General features: G+C 36.0%; 1 protein-coding gene across 2 annotated transcripts in view; it reads right to left on the bottom strand.

Moving 5' to 3' along the window:
• The window catches only part of oxr1a (oxidation resistance 1a), a 196,086-nt gene extending 178,561 nt beyond the window's left edge, over positions 1-17,525 (bottom strand). Inside the window, exon 1 of one of the 2 annotated variants that reach the window (XM_067410617.1) lies at positions 17,471-17,525. The gene's annotated coding sequence lies outside the window, so the exon portion shown is untranslated. The remainder of the gene's footprint in view (positions 1-17,470) is intronic. The other variant, XM_067410632.1, reaches the window with a different exon arrangement.
• Between the last annotated feature and the right edge of the window lie 1,219 nt (positions 17,526-18,744).

Below are 18,744 nucleotides of genomic sequence, written 5' to 3' on the forward strand. Positions count from 1 at the left end.
TTTTTATATGGATTTCTGTGGATAAAAGTGGCTTGTACATCTAAAGGGCATACGAAAAGCAGAATCTTTTAATACACCTGAAAAGATGATACAAGGGAGTACATGCATAAGTGATGTAGCCTGCAGGCTATAGGTACTCTTTAACACAAAGGTTACGGCTGTGACGGTAAAGGTCATCATTCATGCGCAGGACCTTAAACACAGAAATGTGTCATAATACGAGGGAGTGACTGCTCTGCTCCAACATGACAAAAACAGCTTTAAAGGTAGGGTAGGTATTTTTTCATAAACACTTTTTGTTATTCTGGTTGAAACTCTGCTAACATCCTGTCATAGCTAATTACAAGATGGCAACCCGTGACGTTCTACCCGGAGCTGTTCACATCCTTAGACTCGGATTTATGCGTTTCTCTGTCAACACTATCAACGCCAAAATGAATCTGCAGCAGTCAGGTGGTACAAGTCCAAGCTCTGTATGTTGTTTATGTTCATTATTATTGTAATGTTATGTTCTTTGAGGTAATTTAACGCCTTCTCTCGTGATGTTTTGCAGAATCTGCTCTGGCTGTGAGCGTTCGTGTTTTGAAGGAGGCGTGGCTTTGGAGACGCTCTGAAGGAAGGGCAGAATCTTATGCTTTCAAAGCTAGCTTGCTATTGTTATCCTCTTCGAAATTGCCTACCCTACCTTTAAAAACACATTTGTGGCTCTGACAGAGAAAGAAAAACAGAGAATATGAGGAAGATATTAAAAAAATAATAAAACAAGGTAGGCTATTACCTAGTACATAGCATCAATGTGTTCAAAGATCTTTTTGGTTGGTGGAAAAGTTCAATAACATTTTTTTTGTAGCTAAGACTTTAGGGTATATGTGCCTATACACAAATAACCCTACCCTTAGAAATATTCACTTGGAAGAGTTGGTAAGTGCAAAAGTTAATGTTCTGGGAGCAGACAGAGAAAAAGTACATGAATTTGCTCTTTGGCTTCTGGAGACCTGCTCATCTCTAACACCTCAAAGCAAGTTTTCGTGAGTCATGAGAGCAACTGCATATTTTCCTTCTAGAAAGCATTGGATGTACAATCCTCCTGAGGTCAAAGGTCATGTGTCGTGACATGTCATACCAGTATATTCCTGAAGATGACCTGAACATCATCTCAGAGTGTTCACTAACAAAGACCAATTCAGCAATGTAAAATGCAAAAATCAACAGAAATTCATTGATACACAAATTGGAGCTTAAAGGTGCCGTAGAACGTCTTTTTAAAAGATGTAATATAAGTCTAAGGTGTCTCCTGAATGTGTCTGTGAAGTTTCAGCATAAAATACCCCATAGTTTTTTTTTATTAATTTTTTTAACTACCTATTTTGGGGCATCATGAACTATGCACCGATTCAGGCTGCGGCCCCTTTAAATCTCCCACTCCCTGCCCCCCGAGCTCTCGACTATAAGTGCAGTTATACAGTGCATAAAAAAAGTTCACACAGCTAATATAACCCTCAAATGGATCTCAAGATGTTCATCTTTCATGCTGCATGCATGTATCGATTCCTGTGAGTATAGTATTTATTTGGATGTTTACATTTGATTCTGAATGAGTTTGAGGCTATATGCTCTGTGGCTAACAGGCTAATGTCTTTTCCATGTACTGAACTCTTGTTATTCAACTATGCCAAGGTAAATTCAATTTTTGATTCTAGGGCACCTTTAATTTATGGAGAAAAAAAAAAAAAAAAGCAGAAAAAAAACATTCATAAATCCATTCCTATGTAAACTTGTTGAACATGCCTTGCCGTTTTAGAGATACTCTGTCCCAGTCGCCTTGCCATAACAAATTGGCCCTTGTCAAAGTCCCTCAGATCTTATTCCTGTCCATTTCTCCTGCATCCAACACGTTGATTATAAGAAATACCCAGACATTAATATATGGCCTTGTTAGGAGATGATCAACGATATTTGCTTCACCTGTGAATGGTCAGAATGTTTTGGCTTATTAGTTGTACATATGGTTAAAAATAAGATTATTTAAAGGTCCAGTGTGTAATATTTAGGAGGATCCATTGACAGAAATGCAATATAAAATACATAACTATGTTTGCAGTGGTGTATAAAGACCTTACTTAATGAACCGTTATGTTTTTATTAACTTAGAATGAGCCATTTTTATCTCATACACAGCGAGTCCCCTTACATCAAAGTTGCCATTTTGCGCTGCTCTACAAAGCGTGTTTGCTTGACTGACTACTCTCTGCTGTCTCAGACGATGACATCTTTGTCCTGTGTCGTCCACTGTAACTTCTCTATGTGCTTCAAAATTCGACTGCTAGATGCCACTGCTAGATGCGGCTCAAATTTACACACTGCACCTTTAAAATAGAAAATCAGAGACCCAAAAAAAACTGCTTTAAAATATAATAAAATAGTTAAGCAGGAAAATTAAATAAATGACAATACGAAAGCAAAGTAAAAAATAGAATAAAATAACATGAAAAATAAAATGGCTTGAATTTTACGTTGTGTCAGTGCATTGTTGTTTTATTCCTTTTCTAATGTCCAAGCCCACAGTCACACAAAACGTTGGTTTATTTTAAGAGCCATGTGTTGTGGAGTTCTGGGAATACACAAAGAAATGTCACTGATGAACAGCAGTGAATCATGGGATTTTCTCCTGTTCGGTACTCCACTCTGACTTTCACACTCTGATCTTCACTTGCTGGTTTAATCTAGTCTATTTTTAACCCAACACATCTGAGACACGTGTGGGAGGAGATGTGAAAAAACAGACAGGGCATGTTGAAGAAAGAGAAATCATGTAATCATGAAAGCTGTGGTACCTGCAGCAGGTATATAAAAAAATCAGTTCTTTGTTCAGTGTTTTATGTCATAAACCCACAGCGCTCAACAGAAGCGGAAGCAGAGGGAAACATGGCACGTTCAGAAGGTTATTTCATTTTATTGTATTTCCTCTTCTTCTCAGTAGTGAGTCATCCCTCTGGTCTAAGCGTTCCAACGTTTTAGAGTGATTTCATCAAAAGCCTTTTATCGCTCCAAAGTAAAGTGGCACAGACTGTGTGTGTGGTTTCAGAGGGCAGTGGCAGGCTTGTTGAGGAAACTAAAAGCTGTTGACATTGAAATATAAGGCGCAGTGAACACTACAAGACAGAAGTGGTTCGCCCTGAGTGTATTTAAAAGCTTCTAGTTTACAGAACTAATCACAGACTAGGTGCATGAATTACAAGATGACTCTCCTCCCTGACTTTAAACAAACACCCAAAAGTCACACTGTTCTTATACAAACTGACACACAAAGCAACGCAAACATTCACTTGACAACATCAACAAACAACATGAAGTATGGCTTGTGGTCATTTTCTTGTACAGAACATGAAGAAAAACAATATGGAAGTGACGGTCACTGGGGAGACGTGGGCAGCAGCTCGCTGGCACTTTGATGGCTTGTCTTTTTTTGAGTCCTGCTTCCCACTGGGAAGTGTGGTGCTCCGTATTAAGTGTAAAAATATTTGATGTGATTTTTTCCCCACTTAAGACTATGCTTCTCAAACTGTGGTATGACCAAAGATTCACTGTAGATTAAAAAACAAAATACATATGTGAAGTCTTCCTATCACATATGGAAATAATGGAAATATTTATTTTTTTTAACTACCGTTAAAAAAAGTTAGGGTGGTAAGATTTTTTTAATAAATCGATTTTACAGCCCTACTTTTGCAACATTATAAATCTCTTACAGTCACTTTTGATCAATTTAATGCACTCTTGCTGAATAAAAGTATTAATTTCTTTTAAAAATCGTACTCACCCCAAACTTTTTAATGGTAATGTTAAAACAAATAGTTAAAAAAAAACATTACAGTGCAACCAAACAGAAACTATGCAAAGGAGCGAACAGTGAAATGCAAGAATTGGAAAATTGCAAGATTGGAATGCTTTTGTGAAATTGTTGATTAACTTCATTCACACACTCTGGTCATTTATCTGCATGATAAAGTTGCAGAAGAACAGAACAAAGTCATTTTTGCATATTAGTTTCAGGTTTGAGATTGGGGAGGAAGTCTAGAGTTGCAGTATGTTTAAACTAATATTTGAAAAATATCACAGAAAATCATGTCATGACATGAGTCGATAATTCTATAAAGTATTTTTTTAACAATAACTATTGTGTAGAGTGATATAAAATTAATCGATTTCAAGATTTTATGAATACAGCGCACCATGGTATTTACAAGGTCCTCTGTCTGTCTGTACATGTCTAAAAACCATGGTACTTTTTTCATAAGAGCTGCAATGTAAAACAAGTGCTTAATTGGAACAAAGATGTAGAATATTACAAAGCAAATTCTGACTCATCCTCATTCCCTTCCCACAATCACCCGCACAAAAATAAACAAATCATCCGTGTCAGTTTGGCTTTCTGCGGTCTTAATCACTGTGTGACTGCAGCGTGTTGATCTATATAAATGTAGATCAGTGGTGGTGACTCATCCTCCACTGCGCTCTCATCATCCTTTACCTGATTCTTACAGAAACTCTTTAAAGCTGACAACATCTCCAGGGACAAACAGGGGTCAAATGAAGCCTGCAGAAAACATGGCGCGATTATGGAAATTCCCCTCGCAATTGCGGCAGCCGTGTAAACAGCCCTGCTGTTGATTCTAAGCACTGTGTTTACATTCATTCCAGAGGTTCAGTTCTCATCACAGGACGCTGTTTACCTTTGTTCACTGCCTGCCATCTAATCAATAAATCAAAGCACAGGGAGACGATTTGCTCATGCAGATTAACAAATAAAGACCTTCATAAACACTGCCGATTCTACAAGAACAGTATTTGGAGTGTGTTCATCTGTTCATCACCTAATGACATCATACAAGACAATGCAATCATGCCTTGCACTAAGTATTGACATTGCTTAAAAATGATGTTTTTTGTACCGTGTGTGTACAGTATAATCTATATGTATTTAAAGTCGAAGTGTGTATTTTTAACTCTTAACAGCACTGAGTGCCTTTAATGTATAGTAGTCAACATTTGAAGTGGATCAAAAAAGTTCATCAAAGTTGTCCTAAGAACTAAGTTGTCCTAAGAAGAAGGTTTTAAGACAACTGTGATTAAAGGTTTTGATCCACTTCAAATGTTGACAACTGTAATTTTTTTTTAACTCTGTTTGGTGCCACTCTGCCCTGCAAAAGCAATACGCACAATAAAAATAAAAATTGCATCTTTTTTGATTAAAGGTGCCCTAGAATTAAAAATTGAATTTATCTTGGCATAGTTGAATAACAAAAGTTCAGTACATGGAAATGACATACAGTGAGTCTCAAACACCATTGTTTCCTCCTTCTTATATAAATCTCATTGGTTTAAAAGATCTCCGAAGAACAGTTACGTAACAGTCGGGATCATTAATATGTACGCCCCCAATATTTGCATATGCCAGCTCATGTTCAAGCATTAGACAAGGGCAGCCAGTATTAACGTCTGGATGTGCACAGCTGAATCATCAGACTAGGTAAGCAAGCAAGGACAACAGCGAAAAATGGCAGATGGAGCGATTATAACTGACATGATCCATGATATCATGATATTTTTCGCCAGTGTTTGGAGTATGACGTCTGATCCCCAGGTGTCATGGCACGTTAGCGCCGGGGGCGGGGTGTGTGTGTGTGTGTGATGGCTTGTTATTCTGGCTGTTGTCGCCATTAAAGAAAGACTTTCTAAATGTTTTGTTAGCATGTTGCTAATGCACTGTTAAATGTGGTTAAAGTTACCATTGTTTCTTACTGTATTCACGGAGACAAGAGCTGTCGTTATTTTCATTATTAAACACTTGCAGTCTGTATAATGCATAAACACAACTTCATTCTTTATAAATCTCTCCAACAGTGTAACATTAGCCGTTAGCCACATAGCACAGCCTCAAACTAATTCAGAATCAAATGTAAACATCCAAATAAATACTATACTCACATAATCCGATGTATGCATGCAGCATGCATGACGAACACTTTGTAAAGATCCATTTTGAGGGTTATATTAGCTTTGTGAACTTTGTTTATGCTGTTAAAGGCAAGCGCGAGCTCCGTGGGCGGGGAGCATGAGCATTTAAAGGGGCCGCAACCTAAATCGGCTCATATTTAATGATGCCCCAAAATAGGCAGTTAAAAAAATTAATTAAAAAAAAAAAAAATGTATAGGGTATTTTGAGCTGAAACTTCACAGACACATTCAGGGGACACCTTAGACTTATATTACATCTTTTAAAAAGACATTCTACGGCACCTTTAACATTTTTTCTTTAAAATCAAGATTTTTCTGAATTTTCAGACCTTTGTTTTGTGATCAATAACTGATTTTAATCAGTAAATAGTAAATCGTGCGCTCGATTTAGCCTACTATTTTTTCCAGCACGTCATGTCCGGGGCGCTGTAGATATGTACAAGTACAATTTACATATTTTTTTTAGATTTGAACTGATGGAAACTACCATCAAAATGAATGGAAACTATCGTTTTATGAGATGTAATTGGAGAGACATTTATGTGATTTTTAATCAAATATGTATTAACTGTATCTAAATCATTTGTGAAGTTAAGAAGTTATGTGAAGTGTGTTTTAAATTTTTCTTTCTTGAGTCTGTTTCTTCATTTGAAGGTCTGTTAGATTTTACAGCTGAAGCCAACTGAAGCTTGTTTACCTGTGCACATTTAAAGTCGGCACTGAAAGGGAAGTTGCGATAGTCTTTTCTTCCCTATTGTGATGTATATCAAAGTGAAATGGCTTCTGGAACAAGGAAAAATGTAGGGCGGGACTTGATTTTTGTCTATCGGGAATTGATTGGATGATTGTGGTTTGCTATTGCTGTGATCTCATGTGAGTGACAGGTGGTCCCGCCCTCGCTCCAGTAAACACATTATCAGAGAAGAGGGGAGATGCCGCTGCAAGAGGGAGGGGAAGTTATTTTGATTAAAGATTGAGGTCACATGAATTAAATAATAGTAATAATAATGATGTGCATGCATAAATTTATTACAAATACTGCAAAATTTTGATTTCACGGTGGCTTTAAAAATGTAGTTTATTGTTTTGTGTTGGTGTGTACTTTATACAACTAACACAGACTAGAGATACTTCTCCCCAACTGTACTTATGATGCCCAAATTCGTTCTCACATTTCTATGCATATAGCTAAAATTTATTCTTGATATGTAAACAAACAACTTGAAAGAAAAGCTTGTTTGTTTTTATATTTACAAAGAACATGATAAAAACCTGAAAAAATATGGATGAGAGTGTGGGGAGACGTGGGCAGCAGTTAAAAACAAGAAAGTGTGACTTGCTTCAATCTTGTAGTGCAACATGTTCTCCCACCAATACGTCCATATAGGTTGTTTGTCACTACCCTGAAATACGACTCATAGGAGCGTTTACTAAAGTGGCACCCCTATCGACAACAGAACACTTTCATTTTAATTCATGAAATACGACCCATAGGAGCATTTGCTTTCATTTTAATGCATTGCTCCCTTTTATCTGCATCATATTTCTAGTTTCGTGTAGCTCAGCTGGTAGAGCATTGCAATAACAATATGCAATGATGTGATCATGCGATCGTGGGTTTGATCCCAGGGAACACATGTGCTCATAAAGTGTAAATGCACTATAAATCACTTTTTCTGTTTGTGAGGTCAGAATGCAAATGCTCTATTCTTTAAATCAGTTGCACATCCGTATGGTTATTCAGAGTGAAGAGTTGAAGTGAAAGTTGTGTGGGTCTTGATATCTGAGACACGCTGGGATTGAGATCTACTCAGAATATTCATTACAAGACCTTGCCACCCTTGAGCAGACACACTTGTTTTAATTAATTATTGAACTGTCCTGACACAGAATGAGACTAGAATGAGATGAGACACAGACCTGTGGGAATTCCCATGTGTGGTTGAGTTCTGTTGTTGTTTTCCTGGAATATTCCAGGTCATTTACAGTCTCTGTGTGACTGTGTGACTATCGTAGTGGATTAACTAAAACAATAATTTTGCATTTTCTAGGAATATGATATATTCTGTATTAAATAAATGAATAAAAAAGTAACATTGAAAGGTTTTTTAGGAAGAATATATTCTGGTTAGTTACTGTAGCATCAGAAAGCATCTTCCATTCAAATGTACCTGTGGCGACCAGGGCGGGCGAGAGCCATGACGGAACGGCACGAGAGTGAATAAGCTTCACCTGGGAGGCGCACCGGCCTTGAGTCTCTCACGGAGGAGCTCCGGAAGCATAAAAGGAGGAGCGACGACAGTGAAGGACGAGAGAGGACCAGGCCTGGATGTTATTTTATGTTTTATTATGTTTGTGTGGCCGGCAGACGTCCGCGAGGGTCTGCCGGCATTACTTTCATTTTGTATTTGTTTATTTTGGAATTAAAGTTTTGTTAAACGTTCGCCGGTTCCCGCCTCCTTCTTCCCGTACTTATGAACTGTGTTACAGTACCTTCACCCCATTATAAATGACTCTTATTTAAATAGTGAGCCATGGCACAAACAACACATGTAAGTGTTTTGCTTAATCTTATTTAATACAGTTTGATAGTCTCTTTTTTTTTTTTTTTTACATTTTTATTCACAAAGCTGTGAAATCAACTGATAGGCTTACATTGTTTAATGCATCACTGTAAATGCATTGCCAAATCATATTTACAAACTGATGGATTTTGATGTTTTGTCTGTGTTATTAAATCTCATGCCACGGATGCTGAAAATAGAAAATTAAAGTCCCCCTGCATGTAGTCAATAATTTTATCTTTTAAAACTCATCTTTGATCACCAAAATTACATATTTAAACATTTGTCCTGTAAAAAAAAAAAAAACACTTCATGCCCCAAAATAACTTGAATGTTACACCCTTGCTTCAATTAGTATCTGTGGATCTATGAATATGCTTATTAGCCCCGCCTCCACTCACTCGCATAAGCTTAGAGATCCACTCGGTCAACTTACTGAGGTAAACGCTGCACAATGGTATCGCTTTTTACAACGTCAAACACATAACAGTAATTAATATGATTATCCTTTTGTTTGACTACATTATCAAAGAGCTGATAAGGTGTTGCTAATGTTACACAAACCATGTTCCCATTCACCATGTCAGAGTCAGACAGCTGTCTTCTAAAAATCAGTATCCTTAATGCTTTGAACAACTTAGAATGTCAGTGGAGAAAGGCATATAGTTCATTATAACATTGTAATATATATTGCTAAATCTACCCGATTTTTCATATCAACAGAAAAATATGCCGGGACAACCTGGCTAGACACCCTTGCTTCAGAGCGGTCATAGTTAATTATATATTAAAGCCCACCGGCACGTTGATGTGACTGGTTACAAGGTAGTTTGTGACGTCAGATACACACCAGCAATTTCAAGCCTTGCTTTTTTTTTTTTTTTTTACTGTCTTTAGATCAGTTTTAAAGAGAAAATACTCAGACTTGACTTATGAATTTGCACATGTTTTGTCTTAAAACATATAAAAAAACCACCACATAGACATATAAACAGGGACTTTATAGCCTCTTGAACTGCAATGCATTTGGGATTGATCCACAACTCTTCGTAACATTAGCTCCAGTAAATATATTATCAGATCCATAGAACAGTGCTTTAACCTTGCAGAAATGTGAATGTGTGCTTGAGCTACATTCCCTATATTTTACATGCCAAACACAGACCTGATTGTTTGAGCTCCTGGCAAGGTGGGACTCTGTCAGTCCAACTCTGGATTTATTCTGCTGAGTCATTACACAAAATGATATTAAGTTGACAGAGACAAATGCCTCAGGAGGCAGTGCTCTAAAATGACTTTGTTCCAAGGTAAATTTAATCTCGAGAGCTGGACGCATTTCAGTACAACGGAGCACAGATTCAGTCCTATAAGAGCAATTCTTTCCTGCTTTGGTATCGGTCATGTGCATGTGGAATTTGCCACTTGTTTGTCATGTTTATCACTCTGGATATCAAGAGCTGGCTGTGATGCTTATTTAAAGGGGAAGTGTGCCATTGATTAACCACTATGGCACTTTTTTTAAAAACATTTAAAGTCACCATGAAATCAAAATGGACAATTCTTGTTTTTTATTATAAATGATTTATTTGTGCGCGTCTTTTTTTTTTTTTCTCCAAAATTCACCTGCCCTCATAATTTAAACAAACAACAACCATCCAACAATCCAATCAATTTCCAATGGAAAAAATCAAGTCCCGCCCTACATTTTTTCACATTGGAGAAGCCTTTCACTCTGATATATGTCACAATAGGGAAGAAAAGACTATTGCAACTACCATTTTATCCCGACATTAATCATCTGCAAGATAAAAAACCATCCAAAATCATTTGCCATTTTTTAAACAATGGGTAGTTCCATCCCAAACTCAATATTGAATTGGTTGAATCAGAAATTGCGAGAGCATGATACCTGCTAGTGAATTCCAACTTGTAAAAAGCATTCATGTCCTTGTAAAACTCTTTATTACAGCTTGTAAACTCATAATTTTCTGAAAGCTCCAACTTGTACCACATATTGCCGTTGATAGTGTTTGCCATAAAAACGCATAACAGCTCAGAGTAGAACATCACATTGTCATCTCGTAATTACGGTAATTTTACGACATGGCTCGAGCGCAGCATAAGTTAAAGCAAATTTCATTTTCCCAGCATACTTCGCTTTGGACTGTTGAGAGTAAATGTTGAAATTAAGTGTTGTGTTTTATATTTCTGCACAAGATAAAAGGTACACTAAGTAACTTTTCTTTGTCAAAATTAACAAAATTTAAATGAGTCAATGCATCATCAATCCTTCTAAAACATGTTTTTGTCTTACCCTGATTCACTATGGTAAGCCTATTATAAGTGTTTATATTTCAAACCAAACAAGATGTTTTTGTGGGAAATTGCGAGCATGCATCAATCGCCCGTGCGAGAAAAGTTGTTCCCGCTACTTTGACATGTATGGTTTGGGAGTGGCATAAGTTAGTTGTCACAACGAGCAAAAAAGGTTGACATGGAGCGCACTATATTTCAAACCTTCGGGAAATCACCCATTTATAAAAAAAATGCAGAACAGAGGAGAGTCTGCTTGCAAAAAGAGAATGTGACAGAGCTCGTAATAAAACAAGAATCAACATTGGCTTTTCTTTTTCTGGAGATGCCGAGAACTGAGGGATTTGATATGTTGTGAAAGCAATGTGGAGATGGTGTTTTTATTACTCAACAGTTGAGTAAGGTATTTTACTGAACAGATAAACTGCCATATGTAGCTCTCTAACAGAGTTCATTGTAAAGCATTATCTATTGTGAAGGCTCATTTCATTATGGTTGTAGCGCTGTGCTGGAAGTACTGTGTATATTAATGGGTAAAGCTACAGTAATGTCTTCAGCTTGTCAGCTTTAGATCCTCCCTATCTAAATTGGTTATATCTCTTAAGCATATTGGATGTTTCATGAGCAGTAGGATAAACATATTCATCCGTACAGTCATGCCGAGCCAAAGCACAACCAAAACAATGTTCTTCTGAAAAATCTTGCAGTTTCGTTTCTACCCACTAGAGAGCCAAAAGTTACATAGTGTACCTTTAATATAGGGGAGATATGTTAGTATTTAATGTTCTGTTATGTTGAGATTTAAACTGGTTTCGGTTTTGGGGGGTTGGCATTGTGATGAAGGGTATGAGCCTGTGGTTGGGTTGTGGATGGGCCAGAGAACATTATGTTAGGACATGCATGAGTCTTTGTGCTATTGCTAACTAGTTTGTTAGCAAGTTACTGCAAAAGATTTGAGTTTGTGTTTTTAAGTTTACGATTTTAGTGGCTTTATGCAACTAAGGATTTAGCTGCACAAAGTATTTGAGTGGATTGAAATACTCTCTTCTTGTGGAAACTAAATGGTTTAAGGCAATTGGTTTTCTCTTTTTGAGGGAAACATCAAAAACATCAGATTAACCTAAATGTCTCTTCAATGGGGCAGGAAACTGGTCAAAATGAGCCACTTATCACTCAAATGCTGTCATAATGTGGACTGTTTCACATGTAAATGCATGCAACAGGTGAGTAACACATGACAGCCCAGGCTGCAGGGGTCAGTCACTGTGTTACCAGGGCTTAAAAGAGTAAATCCCTCTCTAATCTAGAGCTGGCACTTCACTTCTGTTTACACTGTGGATTTAAAGCTTTCACTGGAACTCCAGCACCATAAACTGATTATCATAATAACTATTAAATATTATGCAATCTGAAAATCTGAGTTAATAGCTGTTCAAGTTGTGAGCTAATGATCAGTGTACTCTTAGTATTTAAGAGATCCTCTCATTTTCAAGGCTACTCTTATGACACAAAATGTATTTTAGTGAACTGTATTACTTGGTGTCAAAATATTTTATTCCAGTTATTAATTAATTTATTGAATATTGTTGCAGACAATATGCCACTTCAATGCCGTATGTTGCAATGATTTTAACACTGTTAAGACTTCACATCATCCCTAAGAACTCCTTATCAATGGTAAAATTATTGCAATGCATGCTGTCTAATGGCAAATGTTCACTGCATTAGTTAGCAGTGCTATCACTAACAAACTGATTGTGATATTAAAGCTTAGACATTTTCTCCTCATGAAAGAAACATACCTAATACATTTTTATGCAGTCCCACACAACACCCATCTTTAAAGTCTTGACATATCAGCTTTTTCCGTCTGCCCCATAAATCATTGACTAGTTTGCATAAGCGCACTATTAATTCATAAATGAAGTGTGGCTGTATGATATATCACTGTAGACTGAACCTGTAAGCTCCAACCACCTGGAGGACTCGACCGGCTTCTTTGGATTTAGGATTTACTCTGTTACGCAAGAGCTCACTATAATGCCAGAGACAGAGAAAAAAACATTGTGGCAGTGTTCAAAACAAAAACAACACAAAACCCTGTTCCAAAACCTAGTGAGCCGACTATGTATGCAGGCAGCATTTTAAGTCTAAATGGTAGGTAGCATGATTACGATACCTTATCTTAGCCAAATTATAAAAGGCAGCATTGTATGCATCTTTCATAGATATGACAATCCCAGAATGCATTACGGCACGCTATTTGAAATAAGGGCTGCGTCCGAAAACTTAGCTATAGCTGACTTGTTGCCTCACTGCCTTTGAAGGTAACTCATGAAACTGATTTTGGACAGACTTCTGAGCAGTGCTGGGTAAGTTACTTCAAAAAAGTAATTAATTACTAATTACATCATCAATGTTGTACTTATAATACTTTTCTAATTACTCTGTCTGAAAAGTAATTTAATTACTCAATAATTAACTTACTAATTACTTATTAAAATCCCAATAAACCTTGACCGGATAGACAATAGAGAGGAAACTCTTTTAATAATTTAGTCAAACATGAAATAGTTTAGCCTTTTATATAGCTTTTTAAAACATTTTAACTTTATTAAAACATATACTATTATACTTTTATTTACTTTATAATACTTACATCTTTTTTGTAACATATAGGGATGTCACTATACCAAAAATCTAGTAGTCAGTACCAATACCACCAAAAGTGCACAATACTCGATACCAAAGTCGATACCACGGTAAAAAATGTATAAAAATACAAATAAAACAATATATTCTAATAGTCTAATAGTAGTAAGTAGAAATACCACAGAAATTGAATAATCAAATATAAAATAACTCTGCATAGTCATAACTGTATAAATTAAATATAGATTAATCCTTATTAAAGCTTTTCTTTTGTTGTTTGATTATCATTTATAATACAGACATACAATAGTTAGTCAATACAGACAGTAGCATGTTTTATAGGCTGCTGTCAATAAGACCTAATGGACGGAGACAATATGCCGTTACACATGCTGTTCACATTCACATAACCAACGCGAATATACGCCAAGACGGGCATTTTGACATAACTGTGTGTGTATTTGAACGTTTATGTGTAATGGACCGCGAAAATTTGACACTTACGAGAGTATGTGTGTGCGCTTTGTTTGAGAGCGCACTGACTGAAGACCGTCTCTCAGAGAGCGCGCGCAGTTTTTCTCCCTAGGACATAGCTTACATTTTACCGTAATGTTCTTGCCTTCCTGTGTCAAAAAAGTGAAGTAATTGGATTATTTCCATTCTGCAAAACAACCACTCGCTTCTGCCGACATCTTGAGACCGCGACAAGGCAGCCAGCTGGTGCGAAGCTGTGATCTCACGCGCAATTGCACTACAGCTAATGATTTTAAAGAGGCAGCGTTCATTTATACCGACACATTTAGATTTTAAATTCAATATTGATTTAAACAGAACCGTTGAACTAATTTACAGTATGTAACGCAAGTACATTATAAGTAACTGTAATTAGATAAATTACCTAAACATTTACAGTAATCCCTTACCTTACTTTTTCAGTGGATAAGTAATTTGATTACAGTAACGCGTTACACCCAACAGCCAGTGTTGCCAAGTCTGCAGTTTTCCTGCAGATTTAGGCTACTTTAACACTGTTGCCATGAGCTGTTTATGTCTGAGGGTTGAAGCGACCCCAAAAATATGATATTTAGCCCCAGGAGTGCAAATTTTGGCAGGGGAACCCCACCAAAAAATGCAGATTTTACCCTCCGGAATGTGATTTTTACTGGGGGACCCAGTTTTGCCTTCAAAAATTGATCAGATGAAGGCATCTCAGGAGACGGGAAGTAAACCTAACATTGGATCCAGATGTGCCTTGATACCTTCCTACCTTAGAATGCATCCTCCAAAAGCAGCATTTGTAAGCTTCCAGACACAGCCATTGTATCCAAGAGGGCGAAGTGAGAGAAATATCTTCTTGCAAGGCAGCTTGCTTGGTGTTGGAACAGAGCCATAGATTTAATTAGAAACCTTTCAGTATTATTTTCTGTAAATGAGTGATCCGTCAAAACTGAAGTGAAACCTTCATTTTGAACGAATCTGAGAGAGACAAGCTGTCATGATGTTCATTCTTGCATGTGACTTTCTCTTTCAAAGAGAATAGAGCTGAATTTTAATTTCACTAAGAGATCCACTAAAAGGTCCACTGTGCAATTAGAAAAATAGAAAATAAATGGCTTGCAAAGACATGATGACATTTATCACATATGAAAATGACTTTCAAGCTTTTTAAGCTTTTGGCATCTGAAGCCAGAACAAAAGTATGTGCATTTGTTAGTCGACATTGTTTTAACAATAAACTAGAAAGAAAGAAAGAAAATTATTTTATTCAGCAAGGACACATTACGTTGATCAAAAGTGACAATACTTCTCAAAAAGTACTCTCATTTTCCACAAAAATATTAAGCAGCACACCTGTTTTCAACATTGACAATAATAAGAAATATTTCTTGTGCAGAAAATCAGCATATAAGAATGATTTCTGAAGGATCATGCATAAATTACATTTTAAAATAAATTAATATTTGCAATAAAGAGCGATGTTTTTTTAAAACCAACCAAAACACATAGATATGTACATATAGTGTATATACTGTATTTGAATATTTATGCCTGTTTAATAAAAATAATTATAATAATTATTATTATTTAGTTATTTAGGATTTTGTTACTAATAAGTATTGCTGGAGAACATAAAATCAAAATGGTCTTTATGCCATAGTAACCTATAGCTAAATCAGATAAACGTCTTACTATAGTATATAGCACAAAAACTGTGCTTTCTAGGAAATCTCAAAACTGATCTTCCAGACAGTAGAACCAATGACACTGTAGCCTTGAACAGTTGTAGCTGCTGTCACTTTTTACTGTCACGAGTAAAGGAAACAGTTGTCAAGATTTATATCTTTAAATTTAGCTATAAAACGAGCACCTCTGATTGCTGTTCCACGCCGAGGCTTCTTATTAAGAGTGAAATGTATTATCTGAAACATGACTGTCAGAGTGTCTATGTTCTGTAGGAACTGAGGAGTAAAGGGGAAGGATTTATTCATTATAGATAAATCAAATCCTCTGGTGGGCTTGCGGTTCTCTGAACTCATATGTCAAAGAATATTAAACTGTACCGCTTAATATTCACAGAATACACTTTACATTGATTTTACCATGGGTAAAGACTGTTCTCAACAATCATGTGAAAGATGTGTCACATTTCATTTCAGAATGCAACACTAGGAGACAGTTAATTGGGCAAGTTAGTTAAAAAAAAAAAGTAAAAATATTTTTCTCCTAAGACTGCTTCAGAGCAAAATGCAGAGTTTTCAATGCGCTTAAAATAATTCAATGTTTTATACATATCAGGCACATTTAAACTCCCTACTCAGGACAGCTTGTTCAATATTTAGTCTATGATGACACAAAAAGACAGATTCAAGGTCTCAGGCTGCCTTCTGATTCTCTCTGAAACTCAAAAGTTTTCTAGAAGCAAATCTATGATAGAGAGCTCCCCCTAGAGTATGAGGTGGATTACACACTTGTCCTTCTTTAACATTGAATAAAATCTGTTGCTCATATTTTCATATTTATATCTGAACTCTGAACTCAATGATGTGTGCATGAAGAGGGTATTTAAAGTCATTTTGAAACATTTGTACTTTTGAACATCATTCGTACTGATTAAAGAAGTGTCAATTCTGTTCTCAACAAGGGTTGAGTCATTTCAGAGACAGAGCCGCTCTCAGGGAAAATCATTCTTACAATGAATCATCCATATTTGAAGTGAACTACAGTCTTATTTAAACACATTGCTTATAAAGATGTTCTGTTTTTATAAAAAGGATCTTCTTTTTTTTTTTTTTTTTTGTAGCATAAATCAAGAGTAAAATCATTCAAAACACAGCAAGAATTTAGGGAAAATTATTTAGGGAAATTATTGTCAAAGCTATCATACCTTTAATGGAGATTACCTTTAAAAAAGGGAAAAAAAGAGACTGAATGAACTAAAAACAATAATAATGATAATATACATATATATAAATATACATAAACTTATATATATTTAACTTAACGTAAATGGAGAGCAAAGGCATTTTTATTTACTTATCATGATTTCTTTCTTTTATCATGAGTTTTTTACTTTTACTTTTACTAAATCTAAATATCTCAGTAAATTTAAACTATGTTTGTATTATGTAATTTGACACTGAGTTGTAACACTATTAAAACTTGGAAGAACATATAAGGTACAATTCCAAACGATAGACAGCAACTATGTCTATCTATATGTTCAGTATCTGTACACCATGCAAAACCCACAATACCCAACAGTCTCTATAAATGCATCAGTCTTACCACTTATAAACATCAGCATGCATAAACTATAGTATCATCCAGGTGTTCAAAGACTTTTCGTATCACAGCATGCAGGTTATGCAGCATCTTTCCCTAAAAATGCAAGAAACAGAGAAGAAATAAATGATAGGACTCACTCTTTAAAATGAAGCTCTGTCCATGTCCCAGGTCTCTCGTACACGAATGTTTGTGATGAGTTTATGCAGCTAGACACACGTGCATCTGTGCGCAGGATGAGACGCACGCAGAGTAATCTGACCTTCTAAATACAGACCGATCCACTGAGAAAGGGGGAGGAATGGATCATACCAAATCATTTTTGTCACTACACAGGAAATTATGTTTAATAATAATGTTTTTTTTTTCCAACCAGCAAGTCAGTTTTTCCTGTATAAGAAACAAATACAAGTACAAAATGATCAAAAGATCATTGCATTATATAAACATATAGAATAGCTTTAGATAGATAGATAGATAGATAGATAGATAGATAGATAGATAGATAGATAGATAGATAGATAGATAGATAGATAGATAGATAGATAGATAGATAGATAGATAGATAGATAGATAGATAGATAGATAGATAGATAGATAGATAGATAGATAGATAGATAGATAGATAGATTATTGAATGTTCCCACAAAACATGAAAACCCAATCTATGTGTGTGTGTGTGTGTGTGAAGTACATTTAAATGTTCTTGAAAACCCCATGATTTCTGACAGTTGTCCTCAGTTATCTAATCTGCAAACTACAGCTTTCATGTAGATTAATGGAGCTACTAACCAAGACGATTGGTTTAAAAGTTTTTCATCTTTTCCTGGTATGAATATGACTGTGTTACATAATGTTTTTTAATGCAGTAATATAATCTGTTCCGGCCTTGTTCGATCCACACGCTTCAGAGCTGGAGTCGAAGAGAAGATGAAACCACGTTAAACTGATATGGGTCTAATGGAATTATCTCTGTTTTTTTAAGGGTCAAAATTGTTTGCATTCATATATTGGTTTTGAGAGAAGTATAAATGATTGAGTGTTCACATGCTTGAGACATTTGCATTTTTACATAAAATGAAAGCAATAGATAATTGTTTTGTAATTTAAGCAAAATCAAATGCAAATTTTATTGATGTAATTAAATACAAATCATGAGCATGACGTCATTTGATATCAACAGCAGTATGACAAATTCTAGTTTGCTGTTCTAATTTTAAAATTTATTCCACTGTCTGTTGTCATCAGCCATTGGAAGTCAAAGAATGGGTTTTCCCAGAAGAAATGAAGACTTGTTACCATATTGATTGATGGCGAGTGTCCGCCGCAAGAGGTGGAAATCGATGGGTGCTGTGTGGATGCAAGAGAGCTGTGACGGATGCCTCTGATGCCTTCCCATGAACACCCTGGTGGG

Source organism: Chanodichthys erythropterus, chromosome 2 (genome assembly GCF_024489055.1).
Source record: "Chanodichthys erythropterus isolate Z2021 chromosome 2, ASM2448905v1, whole genome shotgun sequence".
NCBI lineage: Eukaryota > Metazoa > Chordata > Actinopteri > Cypriniformes > Xenocyprididae > Chanodichthys > Chanodichthys erythropterus.